The 14,364-nt window shown below is 35.3% G+C and overlaps 1 protein-coding gene across 6 annotated transcripts in view; it reads right to left on the bottom strand.

Annotated features, from left to right (window-relative positions):
* Positions 1-14,364, bottom strand: part of LOC142236755 (uncharacterized) — an 825,257-nt gene that overhangs the window by 318,966 nt on the left and 491,927 nt on the right. The gene's annotated exons all lie outside the window — the stretch shown is intronic.

The following is a 14,364-nucleotide window of genomic DNA, read 5'->3' as shown; positions in this document are numbered from 1 at the left end:
TGAATGGTTCCCAAATACCGCAAACATGTTCTATCATTTAAATGATAGAATTTGAGACCATTAAATGGTCGGGAAAATCATGTACCTGACCATTCAATTTTTTTACTTTTTTACAGGGGAAAAAGTATATTTGTAGGTTAGACATGTCTAGAACCATTACATGGCCATAAAGACCATTTACATTTTTTCGTGACTATTTAATTTTTTAATTTTTTTGCAGCGAAAATAATTTTATAAAAACATTGAGCAGGTACACACGATTTTCATTTTGCGCGTCAGTCGTGTGTTGATTGTTTCTTGGAATGGACGGAGAATACGGATTTACTGTGTTTTGTGTTAATTTATTTATTCGGAAATTTGATACATGGTGTTGGTATATGGTCTCTAACAATCATGTAAAAATTGGTCCACATCGGTCCATAATTATATATAGCCCGCATATAAACCGATCCCCAGATTTGGCTTGCGGAGCCTCAAAGAGGAGCAAATTTCATCCGATCCGCCTGAAATTTGGTACATTATATTGGTATATGGTCTCTAACAACCATGCAAAAATTGGTCGACATCGGTTCATAATTATATATAGCCCCCATATAAACCGATCCCCAGATTTGGCTTGCGAAGTCTCCAAGAGAAGCAAATTTCATCCAATCCGGTTGTAATTTGGAACATGGTGTTAGTATATGATCTTTAACAACCGTGGCAGAATTGGTCCATATCGGTCCATAATTATATATAGCCCCCATATAAAACGTTCTCCAGATTTGACCTCCGGAGCCTCTTGGAAGAGCAAAATTCATCCGATCCGGTTCAAATTAGGAACGTGGTGTTAGTATATGGTCTCTAGCAACCATACCAAAATTGGCCCAATCACACAAAAATTGGTCCATATCGGTTCATAATCATGGTTGCTACTAGAGCCAAAAATAATCTACCAACATTTTATTTCTATAGAAAATTTTGTCAAAATTTTATTTCTAGAGAAAATTTTGTTAAAATTTTATTCGGTTCATAATAAAATTTTCATGATTGTCAGAATTTTATTTCTATAGAAAATTTTGTCAAAATTTTATTTCTATAGAAAATTTTGTTCAAATTTTATTCGGTTCATAATCATGGTTGCCACTCGAGCCAAAAATAATCTACCAAGATTTTATTTCTATAGAAAATTTTATTTCTGTAGAAATTTTTGTCAAAATTTTCTTTCTATAGAAAATTTTGTCAAAATTTTTATTTCTATAGAAAATTTTTAGAAAATTTTATTTCTATAGAAAATTTTGCTAAAATTTTATTTCTGTAGAAAATTTTGTCAAAATTTTATGTCTACTTTTTCAAACTGAATTATATACGTATTGGATCGATCTTTTTTGATTTAATATATACCACGTATGGACTTACATACAATTTAGAAGATGGTGTTAGGAGGTTTTAAGATACCTTGCCATCGGCAAGCGTTACCGCAACTTAGGTCATTCGATTGTGGATGGCAGTGTTTAGAAGTTTCTAAGCAATCCATGATGGAGGGTACATAAGCTTCGGCCTGGCCGAACTTACGGCCGTATATACTTGTTTTTATACCCACCACCATAAAATGGTGACGGGGGTATAATAAGTTTGTCATTCCGTTTGTAACACATCGAAATATCGATTTCCGACTATATAAAGTATATATATTCTTGATCAGGGAGAAATTCTAAGACGATATAAGCATGTCCGTCTGTCCGTCTGTCTGTCTGTCTGTCTGTTGTAATCACGCTACAGCCTTCAATAATGGCGCTATCGTCCCGAAATTTGGCACAGATTAGTTTTTTGTTTGCAGGCAGGTCAAGTTCGAAGATGGGATATATCGGTCTAAGTTTTGATATAGTCCCCATATAAACCGACCTCCCGATTTGGGGTCTTGGGCCTATAAAAACCGTAGTTTTTAACAGATTTGCCTGAAATTGGAAATCTAGAGGTATTTTAGGACCATAAGGAGGTTAGTCGAAAATGGTCCGTATCGGTCCATGTTTTAGAATAGCCCCCATATAGACCGGTCTACCGATTTTGCTTCTTAGGCGTCTAGAAACAGTATTTTCTATCCGATTTGTCTGCAATTGAAAATCTAGAGGTATTTTAGGACCATAAGTAGGTGTGTCGAAAATCGTTCGTATCGGTCCATATTTTGATATAGCCCCCATATAGACCGATCTCCCGATTTTGCTTCTTGGGCGTCTAGAACCTATATTTACCATCCGATTTGCCTGAAATTGGAAATCTAGAGGTATTGTGGGACTATAAAGAGGTGTGTCGAAAATGGTCCATATCGGTCCATGTTTTGGTATAGCCCCCATATAGACCGATCTCCCGATTTTGCTTCTTACGCGTCTAGAAACAGTATTTTCTATCCGATTTGTATGAAATTGAAAATCTAAAGGTATTTTGGGACCATAAAGAGGTGTGTCGAAAATGATCCGCATCGGTTCATGTTTTGATATAGCCCCCATATAAACCAACCTCCCGATTTGGAGTCTTGGGCCTATAAAAACCGTAGTTTTTATCCAATTTGCCTGAAATTGAAAATATAGAGGTATTTGAGGACCATAAAAAGGTGTGCCGAAAATGGTTCTCATCGGTCCACGTTTTTGTATAGCCCCCATATAGACCGATATCCCGATTGTGCTTTTAGGGCTTCTAGCAACTATATTTACCATCCGATTTGCCTGAAATTGAAAATATAGAGGTATTTGGGGACCATAAAAAGGTGTGCCGAAAATGGTGCTCATCGGTCCATATAGCCCCCATAGAGACTGATTTCCCGATTTTGCTTCTTGGGCTTCTAGAAACTATATTTTCTATCCAATTTTCCTGAAATTGAAAATATAGAGTTCATTTGGGACCATAAAAATGTGTGCCGAAAATGGTGCCCATCGGTCCATTTTTTGGTATAGCTCCCATATAGACCGATCTCCCATTTTGCTTCTTGGACTTCTAGAAACTATATTTACCATCCGCATTGCCTGAAATTCTTGAGCTACAACAAACTGTATTTATTACATGATTTGCCTGAAATTCGAAATCTAGAGTGATTTTTAGACCACACATAAGAGTGCCGAAATTGAGGTATATCGGTCTATTTTTTGGTATAACCCCCATATCGACTGATCTCTCGATTTTTACTTCTTGGGCGCCTAGAGACTATATTTTCTGGCCGATTTGTTTGAAATTGAAAATCTGGAGGTATTTTAAGATCACAAATATGTGAGTAGCAAATGGTGCCTATCGGTCCATGTTTTGGTATAGCCCCCATATAACCGATCTCCCGGCTTTATTTCGTGAGCTTCTAGAATCCGTAGTTTTTATCCGATTTGCTGGAAATTAATAATCTATAATACAATTTTAGACAAACGAAATTTCTTTTTCTTATAAAGTGTTTTCGTTTATTCAACGATTGTCTCTAAAATTTGTGTCAAAAAAAACTTTGCTTGTCTAAAATTACGTTTCTCAAAAAAAGAAAACACTTCTTTCAGGGTATAGCAGACGCACTGATCATGAAAATTGCTTCAAACTGAAAGTAAAAGTTCCAGATTTTACTCATCGTATTTAAATAAATGCGGAAAAATCTACAGATTTAAGATTTTAAATCAAGGCGTAATTTCAACATATACACGATATGTTTATATTTTCTCTAAAACTCAAACAAAATTTGTTCTCATAAATCCAGAATCTTATCTGCTCTTCATAGGTAGAATCTTTAAAGTTTGTCTTCGGGAGCTGGCTCATTTGGGAGAAGATTTGTCATCAAACCCCTACAATTCTATATATTATCAAGTAACCCACTACGACGAAGAGTTTTCATAGTAAACTATTATACTTGATTCATGGTGGTGGGTATTTAAAATTAGGCACGGCCGAATTTACTGCTTTATATACTTGTTTTATATAAAGACGTGGTGCAATGGTTAGGTCGCTTCAGTAATCCCACTTCAGTAATGCTGGTGAGATTTCTGAGGGGTTCAAAGCTTCTCCCAGCCAAAAAATTTGGAAGGTCTTTTTAAGGCACAACTTTACAAGCACTTCCAAAAATTGCCTCCCAAAGATGTTCTTTATTTTAGCTGCACAGGAAGTTAATTTCAGTAAATTTTTTATAACTCGCTTTTTTCATATTTTTAATAGGAAATATAACATTTTATTGTTTCAAATGAGTTAAAAACAGATTAAAAATTAATAAAATAGTGCAAATTATCTAAAATTTGCCGAAAAAAATGCTAAATCCTTTCTAGAAAAATTGCGAATTTTTGAAAATATTTGATGTCAAACATTCCACACAAGCGTTGTAATGCATTAAAAATCATAAAAAAATTTAAAAATGATTTATTCGTCAAAATATCACAATCACTGAATTCGCATCACACCTTAAGAATTGATGTAAATTCAGTGCAACGGCTGTTGAAATGGTGGACATCCGTCCTATGACAAGCTCATGTTAAAATCATCGATTCTGCAGCAATTTTGCACCACTTCCGGATCCAAACAGAACATTTTCACTACTTTTTTGGCGACGCTTTGCTGGGTTGTTATTGCAACCTAAATTTTAGGATACGCAATTTACAAAATATTAAAAACAAAGTTCTTTAAAATAATGAAATTTTAGTTAACATAAAGTCTATAATATTTGCTTCAAAAATTTCCAATTAAATGTAGGACACAAAATTTGGAGAATTTCGTCCCTTCGTTAAAACCGTATGTCTTGAACTAAAGCAAATTTTAGGGAAACACACACTCAAAAAAAGTGAACCCATCATTTCACTAAAGCAAATTTAACTTTTAACTTAATTTTTGTTTTAAATTTTTAAAGAAATTTTTGTAGTTTAAAGGAAAAAATCGGAGTTAAAAATTGCAAGAATGTCTTTAGTGCCATACGAAGTTCGAGATGGGCGCATTTGTAGAAAAATATAAAAATTTAAAGAAATAATGAACTATTTTGTGAGAAGTACGAATTTAGTAAATCTTTTTGCTTCATTTGTGTATAATTTTTTCCCGTGTTTTAGTTCATTTAACTAACATACGCAACAAATTATTAGAATAAAGGAAACTTTCTCCAAACAAAATAATTCCGTGAACTGAAATAAAGTTAAATTGCCTTTAGTGAAATAGAGGGATCACTTTTTGTGAGTGCAGAACGATTAACCGGAAAATTGTATGTGATGAGAGTCCTGCACTCAAAAAACAGTAAAAAAAGAAAAAATTTACTGAACTGTATTATAAACGCTGATGTCACGCCTATTTCACAAAAAATAAGAAAATATTTTTCAAAAAATTCAAGAAAATTTATTAGATGCAATAACTTTTTTTTCACTTCTTAAAGAACATTTCGAAGAGTTGAAAATTGCAAAGATGTCTTTACTGCCATACGAAGTTTAAGATGGGGAGCATTATTGGTAAAATTGACAAATTTTAAGAAATTCTGAACTATTTTGTGGGGAGACGCGAATTTGTTGCTTCATTTGTGTATAATTTTTCCCCTTTTTAAGATAATTTAACTAATGTACGGAAAAACATTATTAAAGTCAAGGAAATTTTCTCAAAACATAAAAATTCCATTAATTAAAATATAACTAAAGTGGTTTTAGTGCCATATAGGGTTCACATCTTTTTTGAGTGTGTCTTATTGTACAGGTAAACTAATGTCCATATTATAAATAATTTATAAAAAGTTTAGCGATGAAGTTTATTTGGGAAAAATAGATTTAGAATTTAATTTAACTGAATATGGAAATAAATAAATAACAAACATACAATATTACGATTGTTTCCATTGGGAAACAAACGTCTGTCTGGTATATTTATTTATTTATTTATTTTAACTGTGTGCCAAAGCAAAAAAAAAAAAACGAAGTGAACAAATTGAAATCAAAATTAAACAAGGGGTTATCTTAAATTGAATTCGTTGTTGCAAAAATATTTATTTAGATTGCCTTTTTGAAATTTTGTGTTGAAATGAATTGATATCAGCAGATGTTCCCATTGCCATTGTTCATGTTTTGATGAGTTTTGAACATTGTAAGGTAACATTTCAGCCAAGGTGAATTATTTTTGAAACGAAAATAGAAAGCTATGCAAAAATATTCGAAAAATAATGAAAGGCGATGGATAAGAGAGCGTATAGCAATACACAACTCACACAAACCCACATGATGCCATTGCACAAAAGCATAAAATCAAATGAATTTTCAAAAAGGTGCAGTCGCCTGTGTTGTGTGTCCAAATAACTCAACAAAGTCATCCCAGTTGGAAAATGTGGAATGTCTCCGTTTCATAAGGCCTTTTTCACAAATTAAGGTACCCAGCAAAAAAGGTAAACTGCACAGTTATATAAACACATGGATGTACACTGAAAAAAAGCATGCCCGATTCCAAAGATTTTGTCTTTACTTTAACAACTTTGGTATTGATTCCGAGCCAAAGAAGCAGAGAATACAAGTAAGGATACTTTTAAGACACACTTATCTTTTAAATTTGGGTTTTGTGTGCTTCTAAGAAGCAAATTTTAAATTTTCGTTTTTATACCCTTCACCATAGGATGGGGGGTATATTAACTTTGTCATTGCGTTTGTGACACATCGAAATATTGCTCTAAGATCCCACAAAGTATATATATTCTGGGTCGTGGTGGAATTCTGAGTCGATCTAAGCATGTCCGTCCGTCTGTTGAAATCACGCTAACTTCCAAACGAAACAAGTTATCGACTTGAAACTTGACACAAGTAGTTGCTATTGATGTAGGTCGGATGGTATTGCAAATGCCCAGCAAAAACAGCGTCGCCAAAAAAGTAATGAAAATGTTCCTTTTGGATCCGGAAGTGGTACAAAACAGACGCAGAAGCGATGAATTTAACATGGGCTTGTCATAGGACAGAAGTCAACAGCCGTTGCACTGATTTTGTAGCACTTTTTAGGTGTGATCCGAATTCAATGTTTTAGATGTAAATTAATAAATTCTGTGATATTTCGTCAAATAAATAATTTTTATAATTTTTATACCCTCCACCATAGGATGGGGGGTATATTAACTTTGTCATTCCGTTTGTAACACATCGAAATATTGCTCTAAGACCCCATAAAGTATATATATTCTGGGTCGTGGTGAAATTCTGAGTCGATCTGAGCATGTCCGTCCGTCCGTCCGTCTGTTGAAATCACGCTAACTTCCGAACGAAACAAGCTATCGACTTGAAACTTGGCACAAGTAGTTGCTATTGATGTAGGTCGGATGGTATTGCAAATGGGCCATGGACCACTTTTACGTATAGCCCCCATATAAACCGATCCCCAGATTTGGCTTGCGAAGCCTCAAAGAGAAGTAAATTTCATCCGATCTTGCTGAAATTTGGTACATGGTGTTGGCACATGGTCTCTAACAAACGTGCAAAAATTGGTCCACATCGGTCTATAATTATATATAGCCCCCATATAAACCAATCCTCAGATTTGGCTTGCGGAGCCTCCAAGGGAAGCAAATTTCATCCGATCCTGCTGAAATTTTGTACATGGCGTTGGTATATGGTATCTAACAACCATGCAAAAATTGGTCCACATCGGTTTATAATTAGATATAGCCCCCATATAAACCGATCCTCAGATTTGGCTTGCGGAGCCTCCAAGAGAAGCAAATTTCATCCGATCCGGCTGAAATTTGGTACATGGTGTTGGTATATGGTCTCCAACAACCATGCCGAAATTGGTCCATATCGGTCCATAATTATATAGCCCCCATATAAACCGATCCCCAGATTTGACTTGCGGAGCCTCAAAGAGAAGCAAATTTCATCCGATCCGACTGAAATTTGGTACATGGTGTTGGTACACGGATGAAAAAGACTGTTTTTCATATGTTTGGCTATAAACATTATATGTTTGGAACACAAATTTTTAAACACAATATTTTTGAGTGCAAGCATATAATGTTCATAAACTAGCATAACATGTTTGGGACATATATGTTAATATGTTAGAACATATTATGTTTGGGACATAAAATGTTTGTAAATATAATATGCTTGGATGCAAACATATATTAATTTAGAAATAGCCTATAAACATATATGTGTTTAGTAGCTTGGAGCGCTATTTAACAGGGAGCGATATTGAATTAAGTTGGTGGTTGTTGGTTGTTATTACAAAATTAACATTTTGATCAGCTACTTCTTTGATCCTTACAAACTGTGTGGTCCTCTGTTCGAATCCCCGTCCGGCAAAAGGTAAAATTAAAATAAAAAAAATCATACAATTGAATAATTTCTTCTACAATGTTTGTATTACAGAAAAAGGTGCTAAGAACTAAAAAATCTCGTGGAAGTGAGAAAGATGTGGGGGAATATACAATTGAGCAGAAACAAAAGTTTGAGCATTCAGGTCGAAAACCTATGTTGTTAGCACCTATATTACCTGTTTATTTTCATAATTCATTATGATTGTAAATATATAAATAAATAAATAAAATTTTGAGCACAATATTGTTTGGGAGAATTTTTTTTAAGCATATAATATTTTTGGGTGCAAAATGCTTCCAAACATATTATATGTTCCCATAATAACATATTGTTTTTTGGAAGACAACATTATTGAATTTGGATGCAAAAATACAAAATGTTTGGAACTTAGACTACCCAAACATATATTGTTTAGACCAATATGCTTTCAAACATATTATATATTGGAAGAGATCAAACATATAAATGTTTGGGCAATACCCAAAAATGTATATGCTTGAAGCAAAATATGTTTGGGAGTATATGTTACATAAGCGATTTTTTGTGAGGGTGTATATGGTCTCTAACAACCATACCAAAATTGGTCCATATCGGTCCATAATTATATATAGCCCCCATATAAACCGATCCCCAGGTTTGACTTCCGGAGCCTCTTGGAAGACCAAAATTCATCTGATTCAGTTGAACTTTGGTACGTAGTGTTAACATATGACCTCAAACACCAATGCAAAAAGTTGTCGAAATCGGTCCATAATTATATATAGCCCTCATATAAACCGATCCCCAGGTTTGACCTCTGGAGCCCCTTAGAAGAGCAAAATTCAACCGATTCGGTTGAAATTTGGTACGTGATGTTAGTATATGGTATCCAACAACCATGAAGGAATTGGTTCATATCAGTCCATAATTATATATAGCCCCCATATAAACCGATCCCGAGATTTGGTTTTGGAGCACTTGGAGGAGCAAATTTCATCCGAGTCAGTTGAAATTTGGTACATTGTGCTACTACATGGCCGTTAACAACCATGCCTAACTAGGTCCATATCGGTCTATAGTTATATATAGCCGTCAGATAAATCGATCCCCAATCGCACAAACATTGGTCCATATCAAGTTCATAATTGTATATAACCCCCATATAAGCGACCCCCATATTTATAATTCTGGCTCTCTACGTACCGTCCATATCGATTCGTAATTATTTGTAGACTTACCTATACATACCTTTTGTGTCTAATATATACCACGTATGGACTAACTCACAAAACGATGTTAAGAAGTTTTAAGATAACACAACCCAAGTAATTCGATTGTGGATGACAGTCTTTCGTAGAAGTTTCTACGCAATCCATGTTGGAGGGTACATAAGATTCGGCCTGGCCGAACTTATGGCAGTATATACTTGTTTTTATTATTTTTAATGGATTCTAACGCTTGTCGGAAACGTTTGACCTCAAATATTTAAAAAAATTCACAATCTTTTGTTGTTTTTGATCTCAGCTTAAAACCATACATTAACTAAACTACAAGTGTAGCTTAACCAATAGAGAAAAAGTATGCTTGTCAAATTTATTTGGGCAAAGTCCTATAGACTGCAAGATGGTTGGATGTACAGCTGTTTCGGAATTACCACATTCCTCATCAGCATCCTCTACTTGCAGCAAAACTATCAACCAATTATCAGAATAAATTCGGGTAATTTACTCAACCCAAAGTGAACTACACTTGAAACTTCCGAATTTTTTTTTTTAGATTGGAGTTAGCATTTTTTTTTCGACAAAATTTAAACGATTTGTACCATTTTATGAATTCTTTCTCTGTTTTTAACCTATTTGGAACAAAACAAGTTAAAATTACCCATTAAAAGTATAAAAAAACCAAGATATAAAAAATTAATTAAAAGAACTTCCTTGGTAAATAAAATAAAGAACATCATTGGAAGTGCATCTTCGGGAAGTGCTTTTAAAGTTGTGCCTTTGGAAGAACTTCCAATTTTTTTTGCTGGGTGGGTCATATCTGACCACTTTTACGTGTAGCCCCCTTATAAACTGACGCAAAATTCATCCGGTCCGGTTGCAATTTGGTACATGGTGTAAGTATATGGTCTCTAACAACCATGCAAAAATTGGTCCATAATTATATATAGCCCCAATATAAACCGATCCCCAGATTTGGCTTGCGGAGCCTCTAAGTGTAGCATATTCCACCCGATTTGGCTGAAATTTGGTACATGGTGTAAGTATATAGTCTCCAATAACCATGAAAAAATTGGCCCATAGCGGTCTATAGTTATATATATAGCCGATCCCCAAAAATAATCTACCAAAATTGTATTACTATACAAAATTTTGTCAAGATTTTATTTCTATAGAAAATTTTGTCGAACTGAATTATATACGTATTTAATCGGCCTTTTTATACCCTGCGCCACACTGTGGAACAGGGTATTATAAGTTAGTGCATATGTTTGCAACACCCAGAAGGAGACGAGATAGACACATGTGGTCTTTGGTAATAATGCTCAGGGTGGGTCCCTGAGTCGATCTAGCCATGTCCATCTGTCTGTGAACACATTTTTGTGATCAAAGTCTAGATGGCAGTTTAAGTCCAATCGCCTTCAAATTTGGCACAAGTTCCTGTTTTGGGTCAAAATAGAACCTATTGATTTTGGAAGAAATCGGTTCAGATTTAGATATAGCTCCCATATATATATTTCGCCCGATATGGACTTAGATGGCCCCAGAAGCCAGAGTTTTACCCTAATTTGCTTAAAATTTTGCACAAGAAGAACAATTAGTACTATAGTCAAGTGTGCCAAATTTTATTGAAATCGGTTCAGATTTAGATATAGCTCCCATATATATCTTTCGCCCGATATGGACTAATACGGTCCCAGAAGCCAGAGTTTTACCCCAATTTGGTTGAAATTTTGCACAGGGAGTAGAATTAGCATTGTTGCTAAGCGTGCCAAATTTGGTTGAAATCGGTTCAGATTTAGATATATCTCCCATATATAGCTTTCGCCCGATTTACACTCATATGACCACAGAGGCCAATTTTTATACCCTGCGCCACACTGTGGAACAGGGTATTATAAGTTAGTGCATACGTTTGTAACACCCAGAAGGAGACGAGATAGACACATGGTGTCTTTGGCAATAATGCTCAGGGTGGGTCCCAGAGTCGATATAACCATGTTCGTCCGTCCGTCTGTCTGTGAACACATTTTTGTGATCAAAGTCTAGGTCGCAATTTAAGTCCAATCGCCTTCAAATTTGGCACACGCTCCTAATTTGGGTCAGAATAGAACCCTATTGAGTTTGGAAGAAATCGGTTCAGATTTAGATATAGCTCCCATATATATCTTTCGCCCGATATGCACTAATATGGACCCAGCCGCCAGAGTTTTATACCGATTTGCTTGAAATTTTGTACAAACATAACACTTAGTCGTATAGTGAAGTGTGCAAAATTTGATTGAAATCGGTTCAGATTTAGATATAGCTCCCATATATATCTTTCGCCCGATATGGACTAATTGGTGCTAAAAGCCAGAGTTTTGGCCCAATTTGGTTGAAATTTTTCACCAGGAGAACAATAAGTACTATAGTCAGGTGTGCCAAATATGATTGAAATCGGTTCATATTGAGATATAGCTCTCATATACATCTTTCGCCCGATATAGACTTATATGGCCCCAGAAGCCCGTGTTTTAGCCCAATTTGGTTGAAATTTTGCACTAGGAGTACAATAAGTAGCGTAGTCAGGTGTGCTTAATTTTTTTGAAATCGGTTCAGATTTAGATATAGCTCCCATATATATCTTTCGTCCGATTTTCCGTCATATGACCTCAGAGTTCAAAGTGTAGTCCGATTTACGTGAAATTTTGCACAGGGTGTAGCATTAAAATACTAAGTATGCATGTCAAATTTGGTTGAAATCGGTTCCGATTTCTATATAGTTTCCATATATCGGATTTGGACAAAAATTACCAAAATACCCACATTTTCCTTCTAAAATCGCCACTGCTAAGTCGAAATCTTGTAAAAGTGACTCAAATTTTCCTTTATTTCTCTTACATATCTATAGACCGATAAATCATAAATACACTTTTGCGAAGTTGCCTCAAAATTGGTTCAGATTAAAATGTTTCCCATATTTTTATACCCTCTACCACAGAATGGTGACGGGGGTATAATAAGTATGTCATTCCGTTTGTAACACATCGAAATATGGATTTCCGACTATATAAAGTATATATATTCTTGATCAGGGAGAAATTCTAAGACGATATAACGATGTCCGTCTGTCTGGCTGTCTGTTGTAATCACGCTACAGTCTTCAATAACGAAGCAATCGTGCAATCGTGTTTTGTCTGCAGGCATGTCAAGTTCGAAGATGGGCTATATCGGTCCAGGTTTTGATATAGTCCCCATATAAACCGACCTCCCGATTTGGGGTCTTGGGCTTATAGAAATCGTAGTTTTTATCCAATTTGCCTGAAATTGGAAATCTAGAGGTATTGTAGAACCACAAATACGTGTGCCAAAAATTGTGAGTATCGATCCATATTTTGGTATAGCCCCCATATAGACCGATCTCCCAATTTTACTTCTTGGGCTTATAGAAACTGCAGTTTTTATCCAATTTGCCTGAAATTTGAAATCTAGAGGTATTTTAGGACCATAAAGAGGTGTGCCAAAAATGGTGAGTATCGGTCCATGTTTTGGTATAGCCCCCATATAGACCGATCTCCCGATTTTACTTCTTGGGCTTATAGAAACCGCAGTTTTTATCCAATTTATCTGAATTTGGAAATCGAGAGGTATTTTATGACCGTAAAGAGGTGTGCCAAAAATGGTGAGCATCGGTCCATGTTTTGGTATGGTGCCCATATAAACCGACCTCCCGATTTGGGGTCTTGGGCTTATAGAAACCTTAGTTTTTATCCAATTTGACTGAAATTGGAAATCTTGATGTATTTTAGGACCATACATAGGTGTACCGAAAATGGTGAGTATCGGTCCATATTTTAGTATAGCCCCCATAAGAACGATTTCCCGATTTAACTCCTTGGGTTTCTAGAAACCGTAGTTTTTTATCTGATTTGCCTGAAATTGTAAATATTCTGGTATTTTAGGCTCACAAAAACGTGTATCGGATTAAGTTTTTATCGGTCCTTTTGGTAATGCCTCCATATAGACCAACTTCACTTCTTGAGGGTATAGAAGGCGCACTGATCATGAAAATTGCTTGAAACTCAATGTAAAATTTCCAAATTTTACTTCTCGGGTGAATATCTACAGATTTAATATTTCAAATCAAGACGTTATTTTATAATTTTCTTGCACACTTACAAGAGATGTTAATAATTCCTCTAAAACTCAAACAAAAATGGTTCTTATAAATCCAGAATCTGATATAGTCCTCATAGGTGAAATCTTTAAATTTATCTTCCGAAAGTGTCCTCAATCCTTCCTGAAATTTCAAAGGAAACCCTAATATTTGATTCATGGTGGTGGGTATTTAAGATTGGGCACGGCCGAACTTACTGCTGTATATACTTGTTATACCCTCCACCATAGGATGAGGGTATATTTAATTTGTCATTCCGTTTGTAACACATCGAAATATTGCTCTAAGACCCCATAAAGTATATATATATATTCTGGGTCGTGGTAAAATTCTGAGTCGATCTAAGCATGTCCGTCCGTCCGTACGTCTGTTGAAATCACGCTAACTTCCGAACGAAACAAGTTATCGACTTGAAACTTGACACAAGTAGTTGCTATTGATGTAGGTCGGATGGTATTGCAAATAGGCCATATCGGTCCACTTTTACGTATAGCCCCCATATAAACGGACCCCCAAATTTGGCTTGCGATTGCTCATCCGATCCGGCTGAAATTTGGTACATGGTGTTAGTATATGGTCTCTAACAACCATGCAAAAATTGGACCATATCGGTCCACTTTTACGTATAGCCCCCATATAAACGGACCCCCAAATTTGGCTTGCGATTGCTCTAAGAGAAGCAAATTTCATCCGACCCGGCTGAAATTTGGTACATGGTGTTAGTATATAGTATCTAACAACCATGCAAAAATTG

This window comes from Haematobia irritans, chromosome 4 (genome assembly GCF_050003625.1).
Source record: "Haematobia irritans isolate KBUSLIRL chromosome 4, ASM5000362v1, whole genome shotgun sequence".
Lineage (NCBI taxonomy): Eukaryota > Metazoa > Arthropoda > Insecta > Diptera > Muscidae > Haematobia > Haematobia irritans.
This window is presented reverse-complemented; position numbering and strand designations above follow the sequence as displayed.